Genomic DNA, 21,704 nt, shown 5'->3' on the forward strand with positions numbered 1-21,704 from the left:
GTGGACTTTACTAAAATCTAAATCAAGTTGACCAAACCCTAATATTCTGAATTTTTCTGAGAGTCCTGCTTGATACTGCATTATATGATCCAATAAAATCCACAGATTACAAATAATGCCATCATAGCCATTGTGGCTACAGTAAAGTAGCAAAGTGATCAAAGAAGAGAATATTAAAAGATAAGGTCAAATAAATGTGGTTTTGGGTGGGAAAATGGGAGGAATAGTGTTGTCAAATAAATGTGAGACATCCAGTTAAATATGAATTTCAGATAAATGAAAACTTTTTAGTATTAGTTTATTCTGAATATATATATGTAATATATAATATATTATACGTAATAGTTAAACATAGTTACACATCTGTATTTAAATTCTTGTTCATCTGAAACCCAAATTTAACTGAGAGTCTATTTTCTTTGTTGTTTTGTTTTGTTTTTGCTAATTTAGCAATCCTGGGGATGCAGAGGGGATGGTGATGAAAGGGCATATCATGTAGGATATTAAAGCCATGTCAAAGTCTTAGTCTTTTCCTTTAAGGGAGATGAAAAACAGTGAATGGTTTTAATCTGAGGAAAGACATGATCTGTCTTACAATTTTAAAGAATTTCTCTGGGTAGAGTTAGGAATAGCCTGAAAGGGAAAAATGATGGAAGCAGGGAGAGATGTGAGCAGAATTCTCCAGCAGTTCAGGCAAGAAGTGCTGGTGACTTGTGAAAGTGTATGAGTGTTAATAGTGCTAAGTGCTGTGATTCTGGATTTATTTTGATGGTGATATATCCAGGCTATGTTAATGGATTAATGATGAAGTATAAAAGAAGCCAAGGATGGATACAGTGGGGTTTCCCACCCCCTTGCCAACTGGAAGAAACAAGTTCCCATATGCTGAGATGAGAAAGCTTGCAGGAGAAGCAGGTTAGGTGGATGAAATGAGGAGTTCTATTCTGGACATGTTAAGTTTGAGAAATTTAATGTACATTCAAGTAGAGCACAGTTGGATCTTAGGAGACATGCCCAGGATGAAAATAAAAATTTGAAAATAGTATGCTTATGGATGATATTTAAAGTCACTGAGCTAAGTATGATCATATTCACAATTATTTTGGAGGTTATGTCTCGTCCTCCTGAGCCAAAATTTATAATTGTTATCATGAAACATGCTGAGATATGACACCAGTTATTGGTCAAATTGCCACAAAAGGTAGATGGTTTTAAGAAAAATATGTGTTCTCCTTGCCAAAAAATGGCCCTAGTGAGGTTACTATAAAGTCTTCAATGAGACAGGCTTAGTACCCTCAGAACATTACTATAAAAAAAATTCCGGTGAATTTATAAATTATCTATGAAATTTGGTACCTGGGGAAGCAGCAGATCTACCAAAACTGATAGGCCTAACTAACATCTCATTAATATGTAATATCTTTAATAAACTGACCTTCAAGAAGACATTGATTTTACCTTAAAATGCTTCTATGCTCTGTTTATAAATTTGAAACAGTAACTTTTCAGAGTAGACAAAGTATCAATAATTCATGATGTTACATTAACATAATTTTCACCTGTGCTTTAATGGCCCAGAAAGTAATGATTTGTAGTTTTATACCCGAGATCCTTCTGTGATAGTTTTTACTTGGTTCAAATACCTCTAACTTTATTATATTTTCATATACCAAAGAGCAAAATGAATAAATAAATAAATAAATACATAAATAAATAACCTAAACATGTAATTATATCATTAAAACTCAAAATTATGATTTTAACCAACTTCAGGCACTTTACAAATCAATAATACTCAAGTAAATTCATGGCGACAATATAGCCTGAGTAACAAATATCTGAACTGAAATTCCCTAAGGTTCCATAGGTTAATGAACATGAAACTCTGAAACAGTCTTAAGTTTAAGAAGTGTTGAAAATAAAGGAATTAGATAGTTCTTTTTTGCAGTACTTCTTAAAATATGCATCATGGTAATGTTCTTTGTGAATCTGAAAAGTTTCTGAAATTTATTTGGATTTATTTGTAGCACACACTTGAGGGAAGAAAACTTCCCTGAATATATACTACTGATTATGTGTATTTTGCAAGCAGATTGCAAATAAAAGTGTATTTTGCAAGCAGATTTGCAACAAAAGCAAAATTGCAAAAACAAATGAATGAGAGGAAGTTATTTTTAAGAGTATCGATCTACAGATTATACTAATTCTCAACTATGATATGTAAAGAAACAAGATAAGTAGACAGATAAATATAAAGACAGACATGTAGATATGGATACACTGATTATTAGAACAATAGAATTTCATCATAGCTATAGTATCAGATAACAAAGAACCATATTTAACTTATTATAGAAAATTTATACTGTGTATTTATATTTTGAAAATGATATATAACTTGATCTATAGCACACATGAATCTCTATATAAACTTGGTTATGACAAAAGTTTAATGTTCAAAACTTACAGGTTATTCTCCAATCTACCTTGCAATAGGGAAATAATCTTTATGTTATCCCTAACAAATTATTATTTATGCTTTATCATAACAATATACTACATTAAGCATAACTTAACCTATGTTTTGAATAAGACAGATCTGAGCCTAAGTTTCAGATACATCATGAGTTTGGTTATATAACTGTTAGTTTCTTTACTAAAATATAAATAATAGTATCAACTCATAAGACATTCTGGAGGATTAAGTGGAAAACTATATAAAGTCCAGAACTTTAAATAAGTTCAAGCATATTTAATATTATTTTATGACTCTTATTAGCATTTTTATGAAATAATATAGCAGTACCCAGAGTTTCCAGAAATCTTCCCAAACCTCTCTAATTAAATTAGAAAAACAATTTACAAAGAGTGATACCAAATAACTGGAAATAGATGTAGCTAACATCATTGACTTATACATTTATACCCTACTTTAAGGGTCATATATATATATATTTTTTTTTTAATTTTTTTAATGTTTATTTATTTTTTAGAGAGAGAGAGAGCGCGCGCAAGCAGTGAAGGAGCAGAGAGAGAGGGAGACACAGAATCCAAAGCAGACTGCAGGCTCTGAGCTGTCAGCACAGAGCCCAATGCAGGGCTCAAACTCATGAACAGTGAGATCATGACCTGAGCTGAAGTCGCATGCTCAACCGACTAGCCACCCAGGTGCCCCAGAGGGTCATATATATATTAACTAATTTACTTACTACATACTATTGTTATGTCCATTTTACCTGTGAGAAAACTGAAGCACATAGATATTTCCAAATTCCAAAACAAGTAGTAAATGACAGAGCTGGAAATTGAACCAGTAGCTATTAGGCTCCAGGACATCTGCTCTTTACTTCTATCATACGCTGCCTCCCTAACTATATACAGACAGATGACAGATAGATTAAATAGATTATTGAAAAATAAATGAATTAAGAGAGTGAGATGAAATCAATGAGAGAACAGGGTGGAAGACACTTGGCCCGGCAACATGAGTGTGAAATTCATCTAATTTAGACTGGAGAATGGTAATAGACCTAAACAAAGCCTTTACCAACAGAAGAGAAGATTGGTAAGTAAAATTGGGAGCTAAGGAGGTAGTCAGAGAAAAGATGTGTAACTAGTGCTCAGAATTTCATAGTGGGGCAGTTTCATGGCTTTCACACTCTGCCTGGCATGTGTCTCTTTAATACTATTAATACTCTATAATACTGGGTAACCACAATAAGATACCAATTAACATTTGAATCATGTAATACTTTCTTTCTCTTACATCTGATTCCATTAATTCATTTATTCATAAATTTAACATTCGGTACCTTTTGTAACCAGGCACTACTGTGTGTACTTGAAATATAGTGATAACCTAGGCAGAGAATTTGATTTTCTAAAACATTCTATGGTTTGTACAATTATTGGGAATAATCTGTTCCTCCACCCTTAAGCTCAATTGGTAAACATCAAATAAGTACTCAGAGGCAGTCACTCAGACAGGAAGAAGGACATGTTTCTGATCACTTAACAAAATGAACCTGAGGTGGAGGGTGAAGAAGACATGTGAGAAAGTGCCAGAAATCAGTTCTTCTATGCACAATTTCAATGATCCCTTCATTTCAAGAAAGGCTCCCATAATTCCTGAAAGCTTAAAAGAGACACAGATTTTACTCATACTCCCCTCGGAGATAAGAGAGAATGATATTCTCATTTCTTCCCTAAGCCTGTCCAGGAAGGGCCAGTTCCCATGAGAACAGGAGGTTGTAAACCAAGAGGAAAGATATGAAAGCCACCTAACATCTCAACTTACTTATAACACCCCAAGTATTTCTGGGGAAGATTTTAAATACCCATACACAAAACCTGTCCCCATTAAAGAGATGGTATGTATCTTCAGTTAAAACACTACTTAATTCCACATCATCCCCCAAAGATTCCACTAAGTAATAGAAGGTATTTTTTTTAATGGTTATTTTTTGGGAGAGAGAGAGAGACACAAAGTGTGAGTGGGGGAGGGGCAGAGAGAGAGGAGACAGAATCTGAAGCAGGCTCCAGGCTCTGAGCTGTCAGCACAGAGCTCCATGCTGGGCTCGAACTCAAAAACCACAAGATCATGACCTGAGCTGAAGTCAGACGCTTAACCAACTGAGCCACCCAGATGCCCCATGTTTCTAATAACTTATACAAAACGAGAATACAGTAATACAGTAACCAGTTTGAGTGCAGTGATTATTCTGCTCATCTTTACCACTATTACCATGGAATAAAAGTATACACATTTACTGCTACTTTATTTTTCTGCTTCCCAAATTACAAAAAATAAAAGACTGATAAACATTACTGAAAGCTAAAATAAAAGTAACAGCTAGCTGAAAAATTAACCCATTTTATATGTGAAACATTAGACGCTCTGAAAAAGGAAGCCCTGTCCTTATCCAAGATAGTATAAAGTATCTGTGGCTGGTGCTGTTATTAAAGTTTATGACTTTGGGATCCTTTCACATCACACTCCTTTTCATATACACTAATCTTATAATGATGCAAAAAACTTGTACGGTCCCCTAATTGAAAGAAAAATTACATATAAAGTCACAAAATATTTTCCTCATCTTTTTATTATAAGAATGTTATTTAAATGAGTCTTATTTATGTGCCAGGTATTTGATTTTCTTTTCTTTTTTCTTTTCTTTTTTTTTTTTTTTTACTGATATAGGTGAATATATTTGGGTTTATTTCTGTTTCTTCACATGTATGCACTTACACATAGTGATTTATAGCCTAATATGAAAAACATGTTATATTTGAGAGGGCCTGGGTGGCTCAGTCAGTTAAGCACCAGACTCTTGATTTTGGCTCAGGTCATACATGATCTTACAGGTGCTGAGCATGGAGCCTGCTTAAAATTCTCTCCCTCTTCCTCTGACCCTCCCCAGCTTGTATGCACCCACACACACATACATGCACACTCTCTCAAAAATGAAAAAACAAAATAAAATAAAAACATGAATAAAAATTCTATGTCTGATGTCATGCAACTATTATTCTGAAAGTTAAAAATATCTATTTTTTCATACTATTTTTCAATGAAATATCAGTGTCTATCTAAAAAAAAAAAACAACCTTATAAGATAGACAAAATAAAGACCCCTAAAACGGGAGCAAGGGGAGACAAAGAATAATGACAATAGTAATAATTCGCTTTCTGATGAAAGAATGGAGCAGAATGAAAAAATAGTTGGATACTTGCTTGGACAGCCTTTTTGTCTTAGGAGATGGAATCTGAGAGTACTTAGAGGTTGATCTCCGTTGTTATAGAAAACACACATTAGCAAAGAGCGAGGATTTCCTAAGCACCACAAAACATAGAATTGGGTCTTGGAAATGTTGATTTTTATTTGGTCGCAAGTCATTGAAACCAATAATCTCAGTGGGAGATGATACACTTAGCTCACTAATCCAAGGAAATATTTCACAAACCAAGCTTCAACACCTCTGTGTTCAGATCTCTATTCAAAATTTCAAATTACCAGAAAACAGACTGAATGAGGTGGTGGCAAGAGTTCCCAGCTGGGTCATTCTTGTAACTTGTTGTAACGTGGGGGTGGGTCACATTAGCAGAGATGTGGCTGCCAGGGACACCATGAGTGTCAAGGGAAGAAGAGGGAGTTGCTAAACTCCCAGAAGCTATCTTAAATGGTAGTTACTATAGAGCTGGCAATGTTTAATCATTTGTTCAATGTTACCATCTTCAGACCATGAGCAAAGATAAGAAAAGATGGTGTATACAGAAAAATAATTTCCTCTCTCTAACTCAGATCCCATGTGATGAGGGAGCATAATGCAAGCTGAGGGCAAAGTATAAGCTAGCATCACCCCTCCTCCCCACAGGTAGAATATGTGTGATATTCCTCAGACAGTCCTAGCTACACAAGAGCAAAGGAAAGGGGTTTAAGTGCTTGCCATGGCAATGTGGGAAACTAAGGCAAATAAAAAATTAAATTCCCTTACTGCCTATAGCCCATTGACAAGTCTCTGAAACCAGCAGAGTGACCTCCCTTTAGGAGCTCAGGTGCCTTCATGATGACACTTTGCTGGGGTCAAAAGAGAATCTTAGTTCAACATTATCCCTACCTCAAGGATCCTGTTAGTCTACTTTAACATATAAAAATTCCTTTGGAAACTTCCTTTATCTCAACTCTCCCAAGTACGGTCATCATACTCCAAACTTATGGCCACCTGATATACATCTGAAGGGTCTCATGACTGAGGTTTTACTAAACAATAATAAATGGCATTTGCCTAGCAAAAGCTAGCCCCTCAAGGTCCTGGAAACCTTGCTTCCAAAATTCCTTAGAGACTTACCTCCCAACCTGAGGGTATGTAATCAGTTACCAGTTATGACCCCAGTGAAGCTCTTCTTGCCCATGGCTCCTGTCTCCATGCTTTAATAAAATCACCTTTTTGCACCAAAGACTTCTTCAAGAATTCTTTCTTGGCTGTCAGCTCCGGACCACCCCACCATCACTCCAAAACTTCATCACCGTGTATTTCCACAATGTATGTACACAAACATATACTCAAGTACTGTAATAGTCCTAGCTAAATATTTGGTAAATTATTAGGGTGTTGGTTAGTCTGCTTTAAGCAGGGATGATATACTAGTCACTTTAATTAAATAGAAGTTTATTTCTAATGTTATAATATTATTTCTAATGTTAGAGTACACTAGTAAGAGGTACAGACAAAGTAGAGTTGATGGGTTTTGGAGTGGTGGTTGTCCACAGCCGACTGCTAAGAAAGAATTCTTGAGATTTCTTTGGTGCAAAAAAGGTAATTTTTTTTAAAGCATGGGGACAGGATCTGTGGACAGAAAGAGCTGCACTGGGGTTGTGAGGAGTGACTGGTAATATACTATGCAGTTGTGGGAGGTAAAAGCAAAAGGGATGCCTCCAGAAGCACTTTCATATGCTAAAGAGGACTCATGAGATACCTGAGGCTTTGCTATTGTCAAGCTAAGGTTGTTTTTCCTCTAGCAGGCATTAACATTAAGAGAGTAGGGGTTTCCTGGAGAAATGTTATACACTGTATTTGCCTCAAGTAGTTGTCAATGAGATGCAGGTTATAAAGAAATTTAATTTTACCTGCCGTTTACTTCTTGCCTTTATTCCCCGCATCACTATGGAGGGGAAGGTGATATTAGGGGCCCCAGGAAACTGAGTCTATAGGTTTCTGGAGATTAGGCTATTGATTAAGATTGCCTTTTTCTTGTAACTTACTAAAATATTTGTAAACTGATGGAAACTCATGTCCTGTTTGACAGTGATGTCTATCAGCTACCCATTTGTTTTCTTTCCTTTCTTTTGTTCTTGGGCAGCCAGGAATGCCTGAGTATCACACCCCCCACCTTGGATGGGGAGGGCTAGCTTATGCTTTGCCCTCAGCTTGCTTTATGCTCCCTCATCAGAGTGGCACTGTCATTCTTAACATATGACTTCCATGTGTGAATCCAAACCAGCTATTCCTTTTTTTTAATCACCTGCCAACCAAGGAGAAGGGAAAAAAGGAATTAAGAAGTTCATGCTTATTCCTTTTAAGGAGACCTGATGATGACTGAAGGCACTTCTGTTCACTTCTGCTGATCAAAGCTTAGTCAAATGTCCACATCTAAAATGCATGAGAAGCTGAAAAACAGTGTCTAATTTGGTCAACCATGTGGCCTGTTTATAACTGTTACTATGGAAAAATGAGAGATTGGATGTTGATGACAATAAACAATCTGTCACAAAGCTTTAAGAAGCTAAGAAATGAGGCCATCAAAATAAATTAAGAATGGGAAATGTAACAAAGATATAACAAAACCAGAAGTATGAAAACGAAAACTTATAATTCTCAAATAATCAAAGTAACATGGAATTTTCCGAAAACAGAGCCCCCAAGTTACAACAGAGATTTCAAGTGTTTGTTGAGTGAACCTAAACATGTCTCAAGTTTCTTCTGACCCTGAAAAATAGTAAAAAAAAATTATGATTTTGACCTAGTTGTGATACTTACAGTAAAAGCAGATGAATTGTAACAGTTACAATATATATCTTGCTTTTTTGAATTTTGGTTTTAAATTATAATATTTCCTAAAGCTTATCATTACAGGATGATTTTTTGTTAAAAAAAATAGTACTATTGATGGTATTTTAAGTTTCATTAAAGAGAACTTAAGATAATGCTAGTTTACTCTGCCTTTATGTCCATATAGCTCTTCCCCATATACTGGCAGTTTCTTGAATTACATGGAGTGTCCTTTGCAATGGCAAATTTCAAATCATGCAGTATATAAAATATAACTCTTATAGAGTTATATTTATTTATTATAGAATCATATCAGACACTTCTAGAAATACTAGTGCCATATGTCTCATTGATTAAATGGCAATAGACAATTTCCTTTTGGAGTTACCTATTTGTATGCCTGTATGCATTTAAGTAACTGTCCATGTTAAAGAAAATATGACTAGATATTTCAGTCAAATATTAAAAGCCAAATATTCTACAGTGGATATAGACACTTTACTATTCCAATCAGATATGACCACTGGAGACAATAATCAACAAAGATCATCTCCAAATGGAAAAAACAAGGAGAATTTAACTGGCTGGCTGAGATACCTAATTCACTTATGTATTTAATTACTTATTTATGCCATTATAAATAATATATATTGATTATATCTTATGAATATACTGATGATATTCATTCTGTTTTATGGTTAAAATAAAATTCCATTATTATGCATTTTATTGCTCAAATTGTTCTAGCTTTGATCATGAGGAACTCCTTGTGGTTGACTCCTGTGTTCTATCAACAGGTTTCCATATTTTATTAAGAGTTTTCATACTTTCTGGACAAGATATATCAAGCTCATATTATATTTTCCCTGCCTGAGCCCTGGAATCAACTACTTCTTAAAGAATCCACAGTTCCTTTTATTGGAATCTACTGGGTTCTTTTTATGCTCACTACTGGGATGTCGTTGCTTCTATCTACTTTCAGTAAACATATCCAGGAAATGTATGCATGCACACTAATCCATGCATAAGCACACATCTATACTTCTTTATCTGTCTATCTGCCTTCCTATCTACCTACCTACCTATCCGTCTATTTGTGAGAAGCATATTTACTAACTAGATTACAGCATTTTATGTATAGTTCTTTTTGCATTTAGGTTTACAGTTAAGATAGTTTTCCAAAGTTAATAAAGTTTTTTTGTTTTCTTCCCTACCCACTTCATTTTTTTATGGGAGTTTTTTTTTTCATGTTTATTTATTTGTGTGAGAGAGAGAGAGATTGAGAGCACAAGAGGGCACAGAGGACCCAAGGTGGGCTCTGTGCTGATAGCAGAGCCCAATGTGGGGCTCAAATTCATGAACCAAGAGATCATGACCTGAACGCAAGTTGGACACTTAACTGACTCAGTCACCCAGGCACCACTTCCCTACCCACTTAAGTGTGGTTTTGTTTTTAATTTTCAATTTACTTAGGTTTATTTTTTAGTGTTCATATTCTGTTTTTATTCCCCCAATAATCTGGTTGGCTTTGTTTGTTTGCTTAGAAACATAAAGAAACTTATGAGCTATAGCACCATGGTTCTAAGAGTCCAGAGCCACAAAAAAGGATATACTCAGAGAAATGTCACTTCTTCCTCATTGCTATTACACCGGTCCTATCTCCGTTTTTTTTAACCCCTTCTCATACAATTTCTAATAGAATGTACATATAGAAATCATCTGAAATGACCATCTCTTTAAAGAAAATTTATACTTTTAGTTCTTACTTATATAATATATATTATACATACACCTGCACTTACAGAGAAAGAAAGAGAGAGGTCCTATACATTTATTTCGTCTCAAATTCACCACAGTTTGTATTTTTGTGTTTTCTTTTTTTTTTTTTTTTAAGATTTATTTATGTAATCTCTATACCTAATGTGGGCCTTGAACCCACAACCCAAGATCAAGAGTCACAAGCTCCACCAGCTGAGCCAGTCAGGCACCACTGTAGTTCTGTGTTTTCAATTAGGCAAGATGATCAGAATAAGTTTATAACAAAAAGTATGAGTCTGTTTTACTCAAATAGTCTAGGGGTTGGTGAAAACAAACCCAAAGTCTTATTATAAGTATGTCCTATATGTTTCATAAGACATATTTATACTTAACAATATTTTGTTGCTTATCTGAAACTTAAATTTAACTAAGTATTCTGCATTTTGTGTGATAGGCCTATCTTAGCAGGATAGAACTAGATCAGTTCATAAGGTGACATTTCATGCACACCTAGAGTACAGAATAAGAATCAAAGGTTCTACACAAACAGGGAGCTGGATCAAATTCTAAAGAATATATATGGAATGCAGTGCAGCTTTCTTTTACAGCTATAAACTCATATATATCTTAAAATTTCAATGTGATTTCTGGCAAAGCCTATCATGATCCAAGAAGAATGGGGACGCTTCCTTGAATGGCTCCTATCACTGCTCAGATGCTTTGGAAGACTGGGCTCAAAGATTAGGAACAATTTTGAGAGGCAGTGGGGAAGCTACTTTGGTTGCCTTCAGAATCATGACCCTAATTCTGGATGTTCTTGATTTCCATCATGGGAATCAGGTCTGGAATTAGGGAGAAAGGTATTACTCAGCCATCGAAAAGAATGAAATCTTGTCATTTTCAATGACACGGATGGAACTAGAGTGTAGTATGCTAAGCGAAATGAGTCAGTCACACATGTGGAATTTGAGAAACAAAACAGATGAGCATAGGGGAAGGGAAGCAAAAATAAGATAAGATAAAAAGAGAGAGGGATCCAAACCATAAGAGATTCTTAAATAAAGAGAACAAACTGAGGGTTGCCGGAGAAGAGGTCAGTGGGGGGATGGGCTAAATGGGTGTTGGTCATTAAGGAGGACACTTGTTGGGATGAGCACTGGGTGTTATATGTAATGATGAATCCCTAAATTCTACTCCTGAAACCAATACTACACTATGTACAATATGTTAACTAACTTGAATTTAAATAAAATCTTGAGAGGCACCTGGGTGGCTCGGTCAGTTAAGCATCCAACTCTTGATTTTGGCCTAGGTCATGATCTCGCAGTTCATGAGATCCAGCCCCACATCAGACTCTGGACAGATGCTGTGGAGTCTGCTTGTGATTCTCTTTCCCTCTTTCTCTCTGCTCCTTCCCTGCTCATGAGCTCACTATTTTTCTCTTTCTTTTTCAAAAATAAATAAATAAACATTAAAAATAAAGAAATACAATCTTAGAAGAAAGAAGAGAGAAAAAGAAAAGCAGTTTTCTGACTCTAACAAACAAAGGCTTAAGTTGCTGTTTTAGTCCTTTGCCTCTGTAGAGAATGGAGTTCAGGATTTCATAGTGGGGAAAGTTTCAAAGTCAGAAAAACCTTGCTTCTTTGGCTATTTAAACTGATATTTAGGAAAAGAATTCAGAATTCAGGTACATGTTCTTGAAGTTTTTCTTTGACTTTTTCCATTTGGAATTTTTTGATGATTATTTTGGTGTTCCTATCAGAATCATATTCAGAGAAAAATATAGAATTATCTACCACTTGAGAAAGGGAAAAAATAGCTGCAGCCATGGTGTAGGAATAGTTGTATTAGTAAAAGTCACATAATAGCATAGTTTTCAGAGGGCAACAAAAGTTGCTATATTTTGTATTCATCCCTCAATTATATTTTGCCACTACAGCTTGTGTTACAGTACAAACGGAAAATCATTACTAAGTGCATGTATTTGTTGTCCTAGTTTATGAAAGATCACCAGTGTTTTCAAATTGTGCATAAGGAAAAGTAAATTATTTAATCAAATTGTGTTGGGAAATAGTGAAAAAAAAAGAACATAATTACGTTTAATGTATTCTCCAAGGTAAAGCATAGTAATTTGTTTCAGTACTTGTAGTACATAGGGGTATTTCTAATATGTTTTCTTCCAGATATTTATCTGCCAATATCCAACTCATTAACACTAGCTATTAATATTTGATTTGGAAGAAAAAGATTTAATTTGTAACATAATTTAAACCAGATATTAGCCAGTATTTATACATTTTAAAAAGTATCAGCAGTCCTTGCTGTATGTAAAAGTGCAGTACAATACTCTGCAAGCTTAACTGTGCTAAATGATCTTACTAAAAATGGGGAAAACTATAGTACATAAGCCCATGACCTTTAAAAATAGTAAACTAATAGTAAAAAAATAGTAAAAAATAGTAAAACCAATATTTATTTTATATGCTGTAAATCATTAAGAATTAAAGTGTTTTTATTTCTTCATAAAAACACGTCAAGGGGTACCTAAGAGGCTCAGTCTGTTGAGCATCCGAGTCTTGATTTCGGCTCAAGTCATGATCACAGAGTCATGGGACCAAGCCTAGCATCAGGCTCTGCACTGAATGTGGAGCCTGCTTGAGATTCTCTCTCTCCTTCTCCCTCTGCCCCCACTCACTCTTACAAAAAAAATGTCAGGAGTTTGAATAGTGTTTGCCTTCTTTTCATCATGTATCTTACAGTATGGAGCAAGTATCTTTTCTATGACTTGGAAAAGTGTCTTATTCCCTTCTAAGTTTTGATCAGTTTCAAACATTTATCCTCTCTATTTTCAAGGTCATGAAATATCTTCAAAGTTCCTTTAAATGTGAAGTTATTGGCCAGTGTCAGTTCCTTTGAGATATTTTGATTCTTTTTATCACAACCACTTTCTTCATTTGCATTGATGAGTTTGCCTCACTAGATTCTCCTAAAGGCTCTCAGGCTTTTCTAGAATTTTATTTATACAATATTCTACTTCCAGCATTATCATTTTTTGTTGTTTTGCTGCATTATCTTTGTTGGCCAGTTTCCTCTTTTGATTATCCATCTTGTAAAATGCCATCTGAGTTTATCAGGGAAAACAAAGAGGCAATGTGACTATAGCTTTGCTTTCTGTGTGTGAACTGAATAACACACACACAGTGGCCAATCACTAACAGACTCTGAAAGAAGTGATGTGATTGGTCACTGATTCTGATATGCACCAATTATTTACATAGAGATTTGTGGGCTGAAGAGGTAGGAGCAATGTTTGCACTTTATGTGATGATTCACAGATAATGTACTGTAGTAACTGAAATTTGAATCATATTTTCAAAGGGCCGGGGTTAACTAAAGTGTTGTGAATGAAATTTGTTCTTATCCAAACTGCAAAGTTAGGACTATTTGTATCTACTGCAACCAGAACTAGGCTGGTTGTTAAATTTAGTCAGCGATGAATGCTTCCCTTATTGAGATCAGGTGGCTCACAGAGGCTAACTTAGAAAGGACTTAGCTTTTGCCATAAGCTTCACAAGAACCCCCCAAAACACACCAATACCCAAGCAAATGCAGAATATAAGTAAAAATAGCATGCTTATTGTGAAAACACAACTTGGTATGCTTATTGTATAAACACAACTTTAAGACCAGTGCCCTAGTTGCCCCAACCATATGGACAGACATAATCTTTTCATATACGGAAATTCCACTATATCAGATACTATCAGTGATAAAGCTCAGGATAGAAAAAATTACTTTATAGAGACCAGCATTCAGCTGGAACTTTGAGTTCATTACTATCTTAATAATTATTAGCCAAGCAGTGCTTCTACTTTCTCTCCACAAAACTGTTGGTCAATGAGTCTGCCAGCTCATGTCCATTAATATTAACATTATTCATAATTATTGAAGTTGGCACAATGTTTAATCCCATCATACCATATTTCACTTTGTTCTTATAGAGATCATACCCATTCCTCCAATTCAGAATTCTTTCTTACCTATCTAAGCACTTATGCTCTGCCACATGGGCTCTATTCTAAAATACGAAAGAATTTGCCAAATATGTGAATATTATGCTGACATTACAGCTACAGTTATGTGCATTTCTTCTATCAATTCATTCTCCTTCCATGGAGAAAATAACAAATAACTTCAAATTGAAAATATTTATAAATATTTATACACAGTATATTTGTATATAAATATGTAATATGTACATTCTGAAAATTTATGAAGGATTTACAAAGCCTGAAAGTTCTTAACCAAAAAAAAAAAAACAACACAATTTTTAATGGAAGAGAGATAAAAGACATCTTTTTCCCAAACTACGGATCCTTTAATTTTTTTTCTATAAAAACAAGAAAATACGTGTTTGTTTTAAGGCAGATACTAAAACTTTGTGGTTATGATCTATAGGAAAAGAAAGCCCTGAAAAACTTATTCTCAGTAATCAGGAGCTAATGTTAAATTCTTTTATCTGACATTACCAGAGTTCAAAGATTGTTGTAAATGTCAGTAATCAAATCTACAAAGGATGTCTCTGAGGATAGGATTAGGAAGCAAACACATCCTGAAGTCAACTGTTAACCTCAAATTATCTTTCTATACTCCAGCAAAACATCAAGGAGATTAGAATCAAGGAAAAACCACACTAATTGATACTTACTAATAAAGGTCAGCCACAAGAAGTAATTAGACCTCTATGAAAACCCAGAAGACCTAATCCTCTGCCTGTGTTGCAGTCTTCAACTGGAAGCCCTTAGAAGACACTGCCTCACTATGAGTGAGGGGCATCCATAGGCTGTTATAACATGAAAGTGTTGAAGATTAGCAAAGATAAGCATTAGGATATGAAATTGGGAGAAAAGCAAATAGGACATAAGAGAAAAGAATCACCAAGTGCACCAGAGTATCACTTTCAAACTAAGATCAAGTGAGGAGTTATATGTTGATGTCACAGTAAGATGGGAACAGACAAAATTGTAGAACCAAATGATGCATTTGGAGTGAAGAATTCTCAGTTAATATGTTGGACCATGTAATCATGGGATATGTAAGGAAACCATCTGACCAAAGGTTGGATATTAGGCAATAAGACTGAGCTACTGTTACATGTTCCCACATGTCTCTTCTAAAGACCTAGGATTCATACTCCTTACCTTTTTTTCTTTACCCTCAAATTAAAAGCATGCTATAAAATACAGCATATAAAATAAAAGCATGGTTTGATTACCAGCTGCTTTGGAAACACTCTGACTTTGGGCAGTGCAATATTTGATTTCCAAAGACAATATCTCCATGAGTTCAGAGGCACAGCAGTGGACATTTGGACTTGAAAATCATTCAGTTTTCTAACATTCTGGGGCATTTGTAGTTTAATGAGGCCTAAATAGTTTACTCTACTTGTCTACAGTCAAGTTTTGACCTCACTCAAGTAATATAGATCATTATTCTTCCTTCACTTCTTTATTCAAAGACTATTAATGGCCTACAGTGTGGCAAGAGCTTTATTTTCTATTTATTAGGAATACAAATATATATGAGAAAGATTTCCTACTTTTAAGATTTCCTACTTTTAAATCCCAAGGAGTCTTAAAAGATGGGGGGAGACAGAAGCAGAAGATTCTAAGAACAACTTCTGAGTACATTAAGATACGGACTCAAACACTTGTTGTCTTTCTAGAGATGTAATTGCAGTAGAACTCAGTATATATCCTTAGCCTCATGCAGGCAAAAGCTTTTTGCAAATCATGTCAATCAGCACATGACATTATTAGATATGGGGCTAAAAGAAGATAGTGTTTGGAATAATGTAGATTGTACAAAATTGTCTGGGGTAGATATTGATCCTCATAATTGCACTATACAGTAATGATATTATATAACATCAGCGTTGGCATCCATCATTTTATTTATATTTATTTTTTGCAGTTTATTATGTACACATTTATGTGATTATATTTATATGTATTAAATTTTATTATGTATTTTATTCATTTGATATTTATTTATTGTCTGTTTTGTGGCTGTATGTCAATGTCGTATATAAGGCAGGCATTTTTTCAGTTTTAGTCTTTGCTATATTGCTAATGCTTGCAACATAATAGATGCACAATAAATATTCATTGACTATTGTTTCATGTAACAGCAGGAGTAGGGCTCCATTATCAGATTTTTCTTACCCCCTACCTGTCAATGCTATATGCGGAGAAATGCATCTTTGAAGGGTAAAACCAGAAGTAGTGTCTGTGATTTGACATCACTTATTTTGTTAGCTCATGGAAAATAATCATGTCTCTGGTAGTCATATGGGCTATAAGCATGAAGGAAAGTACATTATTTTGTGGAGAGGTTAAAATTGTACTGTGCTATTATCGCTTGATAATGCAGTGACACTTTACAAAAAAAATTTTTTTTGCAATGAGAGACATGTGCAAAAAATTGACATGCATTAAGTAACACTGAAATACATAGACAAAAGCTATCCACACAACTATCAATCTTCTGATTACATCAAAGATAATGTCAGTGTGCTGTTATTATGTTTTTTATACCTCATTTATACTTGCTAATCTCCCTTTATGGAAGAGAAAGCAGGCTTTGCTATTACAGCCTTTGTTAGGCAACAATATTTGACTGGAATTTTAAAATCTTGTTTGCTTAGAATTTATTTTGCATAGTTATCTTCTATTATAGTAAGTGATAATGTTTCTAAAAATAATGACACAAAATTTTTAAAAATACTTATCTATGTTTTAAAAAGTTAGTTGATTTAGTGAAAACTAAACACTCTGACAGGAAATACTTGGACAGTGTTAAAGTTGTAAAGATGATATAAAAAAAGACTTAAATTTAGAAAACACCAGTTAAAATCCAGGGAGGTAAAACTGGTTCATTATTTGTCTTGAAGCATAATGGAGATATCAAGACCAGAGCTTGGTCCGACCTTAGGATCAAGGTCTTCATGATGTTGTATAAAGACCACAAAGAGATTGTCCTAAAAGGAATTTCTAATTCTCCTTCCTCAATCTCTACAGTTCACACTGCTTGTTCAAATAACAAATTTATTGTCTTCACCTTTCTTAAGATTTTCTGATCTTGATTTCCTGCCCAGTCTGACCTGTGGCCATTGTGCTTGTCAATTGGTTTTCATCTTTCAATTCTGACTCTGAGACCAATACACTCTAAATTGCTCCTGCACTTCAGCTTTGACATAATTTTTCTACATCTTTGAAATATCTTAGATTATTTTTTCCCAAGGCTAATACAAGCCCTGTGTTTTCAACCATCCTACATTCTCCCTAGGTGGAGCTCTTCACTCTACGTTTATAAAGGTGCAACCCAAGTGGACAATTCTAACTATTGTGTTGTATCACTCTACTCAGAAATGGATTTACCCTGACAGTAACGAAATATAAATATCACCAGTAAAGACAACATTCAAAACCATGTAACTAATTATTTTCCGTGATTTTGTGTTCTTTTCTAATGAGAGAAAGCAACATCATATAAGCTTCATACCACATAAGCTTGATAGCAGCTTCAAATATAACAGTAAGAATGATTTAGGCATTTCTGAAACTAATGTATAATGATATGTCAACTATACTTCAAATAAGTAAATAAGCAAATAAATACGGATTTAGAAAGGATGTTTCAGGCATATTAGAAAATAATAAAACATATATAAGAAATGATGGGAAACAATTACAGTTTGGACACTGAGGATTGAAACTATCCTCTCTCACAACATATTTTTTATAATAACATGATTTTATTATTCCGTTACCTTCATTAGCATAACTTTACTATTCCATAAGACTCTTTCTTATACAGGAAGATATATTTATTGTTTACAGGAGGAATTTCATGAAAGACTCATAAATTCTTCAATATAATCATCAACAGTTTACATTATTACGACTCTGAACATTTAGCTCTCAAATCCTTGCTTTGCTATTTCTACCAATTCTAGACAGATATACCCTGATTCTTACCTAACCCTAATCAATCCTCCTCACTCTCCACATGGAAATACCACCTTAAATCAAACTGCAAATACTCAATAAAATTGAATCTTGTCTACCCTCCATGGGGCATTCACAAAGTTCTGTTGAGATGGTTTTCTCCCTTACCATGGTAAACAATGAACTCAAATCTGTCTTATGAAGAGATTGTGTTGGTGATATTTGGGGAGCCAGCATACAACAGCTTATAAGCCCTTTTATGTATTCACATACCTGCAAAGAATCATTTTAGTTGTAAACTTCTATAAATTATGACTACACAAATGATTAAGAGGATATAATTTGCATATATATATGTATATATATATACATATACACACATACAGATGACTCCAATCTGGCAGCATCAATGGTTACTTTCATTAATTTTTTCCTCACCCTTTGGAAGATAGAAATCAGAATTTTAACATTTAAGCACTGAATGTGAATTTTCTACAATTTTTAAAATTTCTTCTGAAAATAAATGGTCTTATGAAAGTAACATTTGGTTATTTTTATGGGAAATTTTGGAGTTGATTAAATGTAATTATATGTACTATTTCTTTTTCTTTCAGAGTCTTAACCCACTGAATTTTAATTCCAGAGATAGGGGAAACAGAAGGTCAATTAAAGAATGCTCTGGTCCCCATTTTCAACTTATTCAATCTAGTTTCTCAATATTTGTGATTCCTTCTCCTTATTTTCCTGATAAAATGCAATGCTAGTTGCAATGGCAATGGCTCAAATCTGCATAGAAGGGAAAGACAGCATGATGACACTACAAAAATAATCATCAATTATTTGGAAATACTTCACTCATCTTTACTGCCACAGAGACAGAACAAAAACCTTCCACCCCTTTTCCATTCTGCATCCACAATATCCTGCTTCTTCTTTTTCCATTCCTGTTGGTGCTGTTCATTTAAACCAATTGCATTTTTGCAACCAGGTGTGTGATCATTACGTGGGGAGGTAAGAAAGAGAATGCATGAAAATCGAGGACGCTGCATTTAAATAGGGACTCTGCATTCCGCTGTGATGCCTGCAATAGTAATAAGCCTAGTAATAGTTCATATTTGTGGTATTTGCTTTCAAGATTGGACATAATAATATATTACTGGAGAGGTAGGAAGAAAATACAGAAAAAGGGTAAGGACCAATTTGTTGGGGGAAAATGAGGAATGTGAAGAACCTCAGGTTAGGTCAATAAATAGGCCCTGAATCTGCTATCAAGCTCTTTATGAGTTAATCACTTAACTTTGACCTTTCCCAAAAAGAGAAATGTGATCTTTGTTTAAAGAAATGTGGAGGCCAGCTGCCAGTTCTCCCAGCTGACCTGCACCCACAGATAGGCAAACATAGCCTAGCCTTGTCCAACTTGAGAGCCCTGTCAGACATAACGGTATGGATCATCATTGGGTCCAGAACACACAATACAGGATCCAACATGGCATCCCAGCCACTCAGGTGGTGGCACTGACCCTGCTAATGGTCCATGGGACCATTCTTGAGTGTTCCGAGTCCAGCAATGCAGAAATGTTCCAGGGTGTGCAGGTGCACCCGGGCTCCCTTGGAGTCATCCTCACCTTCACCCCAGTCCCAGTTGCAGGAGATCTCATTCGCCTCAACCCTGAAAGAGGTTCTTGACAACCTAGACAGTCACCTGAAGAAATCTGAATACTTTTGCTTTCCTCTGGTTCCCACACCGTGAGAAGATCAGTGTCATCTACCAGGACCACACCAATAAGCCTCCCTCCTCTTCAGCCAACTGGTTTTGGAACTATGTTATCAGATTCTCTTTACTAGAGTTCTTGCTCTGGATCAGTTCCTTCCTGCAGGGTCTTGTGGGATGGATAAATCACCCCATTTGGCTCCTGTTCACGTGGAAGAAGGAGAGAAGCAACCTTGGCCATAAGATCTTCACCTACAAGTGCCTTTTAAAGCAGCATGTCCACAATAGGGTCATCCCCAGAGAGAAGACCAAAGAGGCCTTGCTAGAACTGAAGGTCATTGTGGGAGCCCACCCCAAGATGGTGGCCTACTGCCCTGTGGAGGTGTACTTCATCCAGGGGATGACATCCTGTTGAGTTCTTGCTTCCAGAGGCATAGCTGCTACACGAATATCATTATGTACGAGTTATATGCAAGGATGTGCCATGGCTGGACTACTGACTGGCTTAGGAGACCATCATGAAGACAGTCCCCCCTCGGTCAAGGCCCACAGCTGTATGTTGAAGGACTTTTGAGAAAATCTATCTAGCCTTTTCAAAGTTCTGTGTCATTTGAGAAAAGCTAAACCCCACTAGGATATTTCTGAATGCATATCTGGAGAAAGTATTGTACTGAAGCAGAAACAGGAAATAAATTGAGCCTACCCCATCCCCCAGGGCCACCTCCGGTTAAGTTGAAGGCTCAGTGTCCCACTGGCCTGATGGGGATCATACCTCTTTCTGCTGGCCCTCTGCTACAACACCCACAGTGATGAGCCTAGATTGGGCAGGATTCCCCACTGTCCTACTTCCTTTGTCATCACAAAAACCCCATGCAAGGAAGAGCACTGCCTTTTGCTAATATTATATAGCAAAAAGATTCTGTGAAACACCACATGTATACATGTGATACAAATATAAAACATATAACAAATATATATATATATTATATATATATTTATATATATATAAAACATATTTCTGCTATATGTTAATATTTTTATACAGTTTGAATTATTTTTACATCTGTTTCTACCACCTATTTTAGTAGTCTGTTTGGATTATAAGTTCTAAGAGGTCAGAATCTTTGAGTTCTCCAAGTCAATTCAATGCATAACTAGAATTTTGAAAATCTGTGACAATTGCATGACCTAAGATACTCATTTTCAATTACAGATATCCCACAATTTGCTCTTGTAGAAGGCTGTGTCACCCAGATGCATATATTTGCATTTGTTTACTAATGCCTTTATGTGTGCTTCACTCTGGGTAATTTGAGATTCCAAAATTACTTCTTTACTTCTTATTACTGCTAAAAGTAAAAGAAATTTATTAGCTTGATTGCCAGTCCAACATAAGATAAAAAAGTGGTTTGTTTTTGTTTTTGTTTTTGTTTTTGTTTTTAGAATAAGTTAGTTTCTTTTTGGAGTGATCTGTAAGTCATATTCCAAATGTTTAAAACTATCCCCCCAGCACACAGGGTCTCATTGCATGGCACTATTATCCTGCTCTTTATCCCATTAAGGAAAATATGGTTAAATACTTCAGGGGTTACAAAAACAACAAAATAAGCCTTGTCAGATGTCTTAACAGAAGGTAAAAGTCAGGAAATAATTGTTTCTTAAGTATGTTTCCCTCA

At 35.2% G+C, this 21,704-nt stretch overlaps 1 pseudogene; it reads left to right on the forward strand.

Moving 5' to 3' along the window:
* Positions 1-827: 827 nt before the first annotated feature.
* On the forward strand, positions 828-20,702 carry LOC128777363 (L-gulonolactone oxidase-like; annotated as a pseudogene).
* Positions 20,703-21,704: the final 1,002 nt, after the last annotated feature.

This window comes from Panthera pardus, unplaced genomic scaffold (assembly GCF_024362965.1).
Source record: "Panthera pardus isolate Hobbes unplaced genomic scaffold, ASM2436296v1 HiC_scaffold_16, whole genome shotgun sequence".
NCBI classification, from domain to species: Eukaryota; Metazoa; Chordata; class Mammalia; order Carnivora; family Felidae; genus Panthera; species Panthera pardus.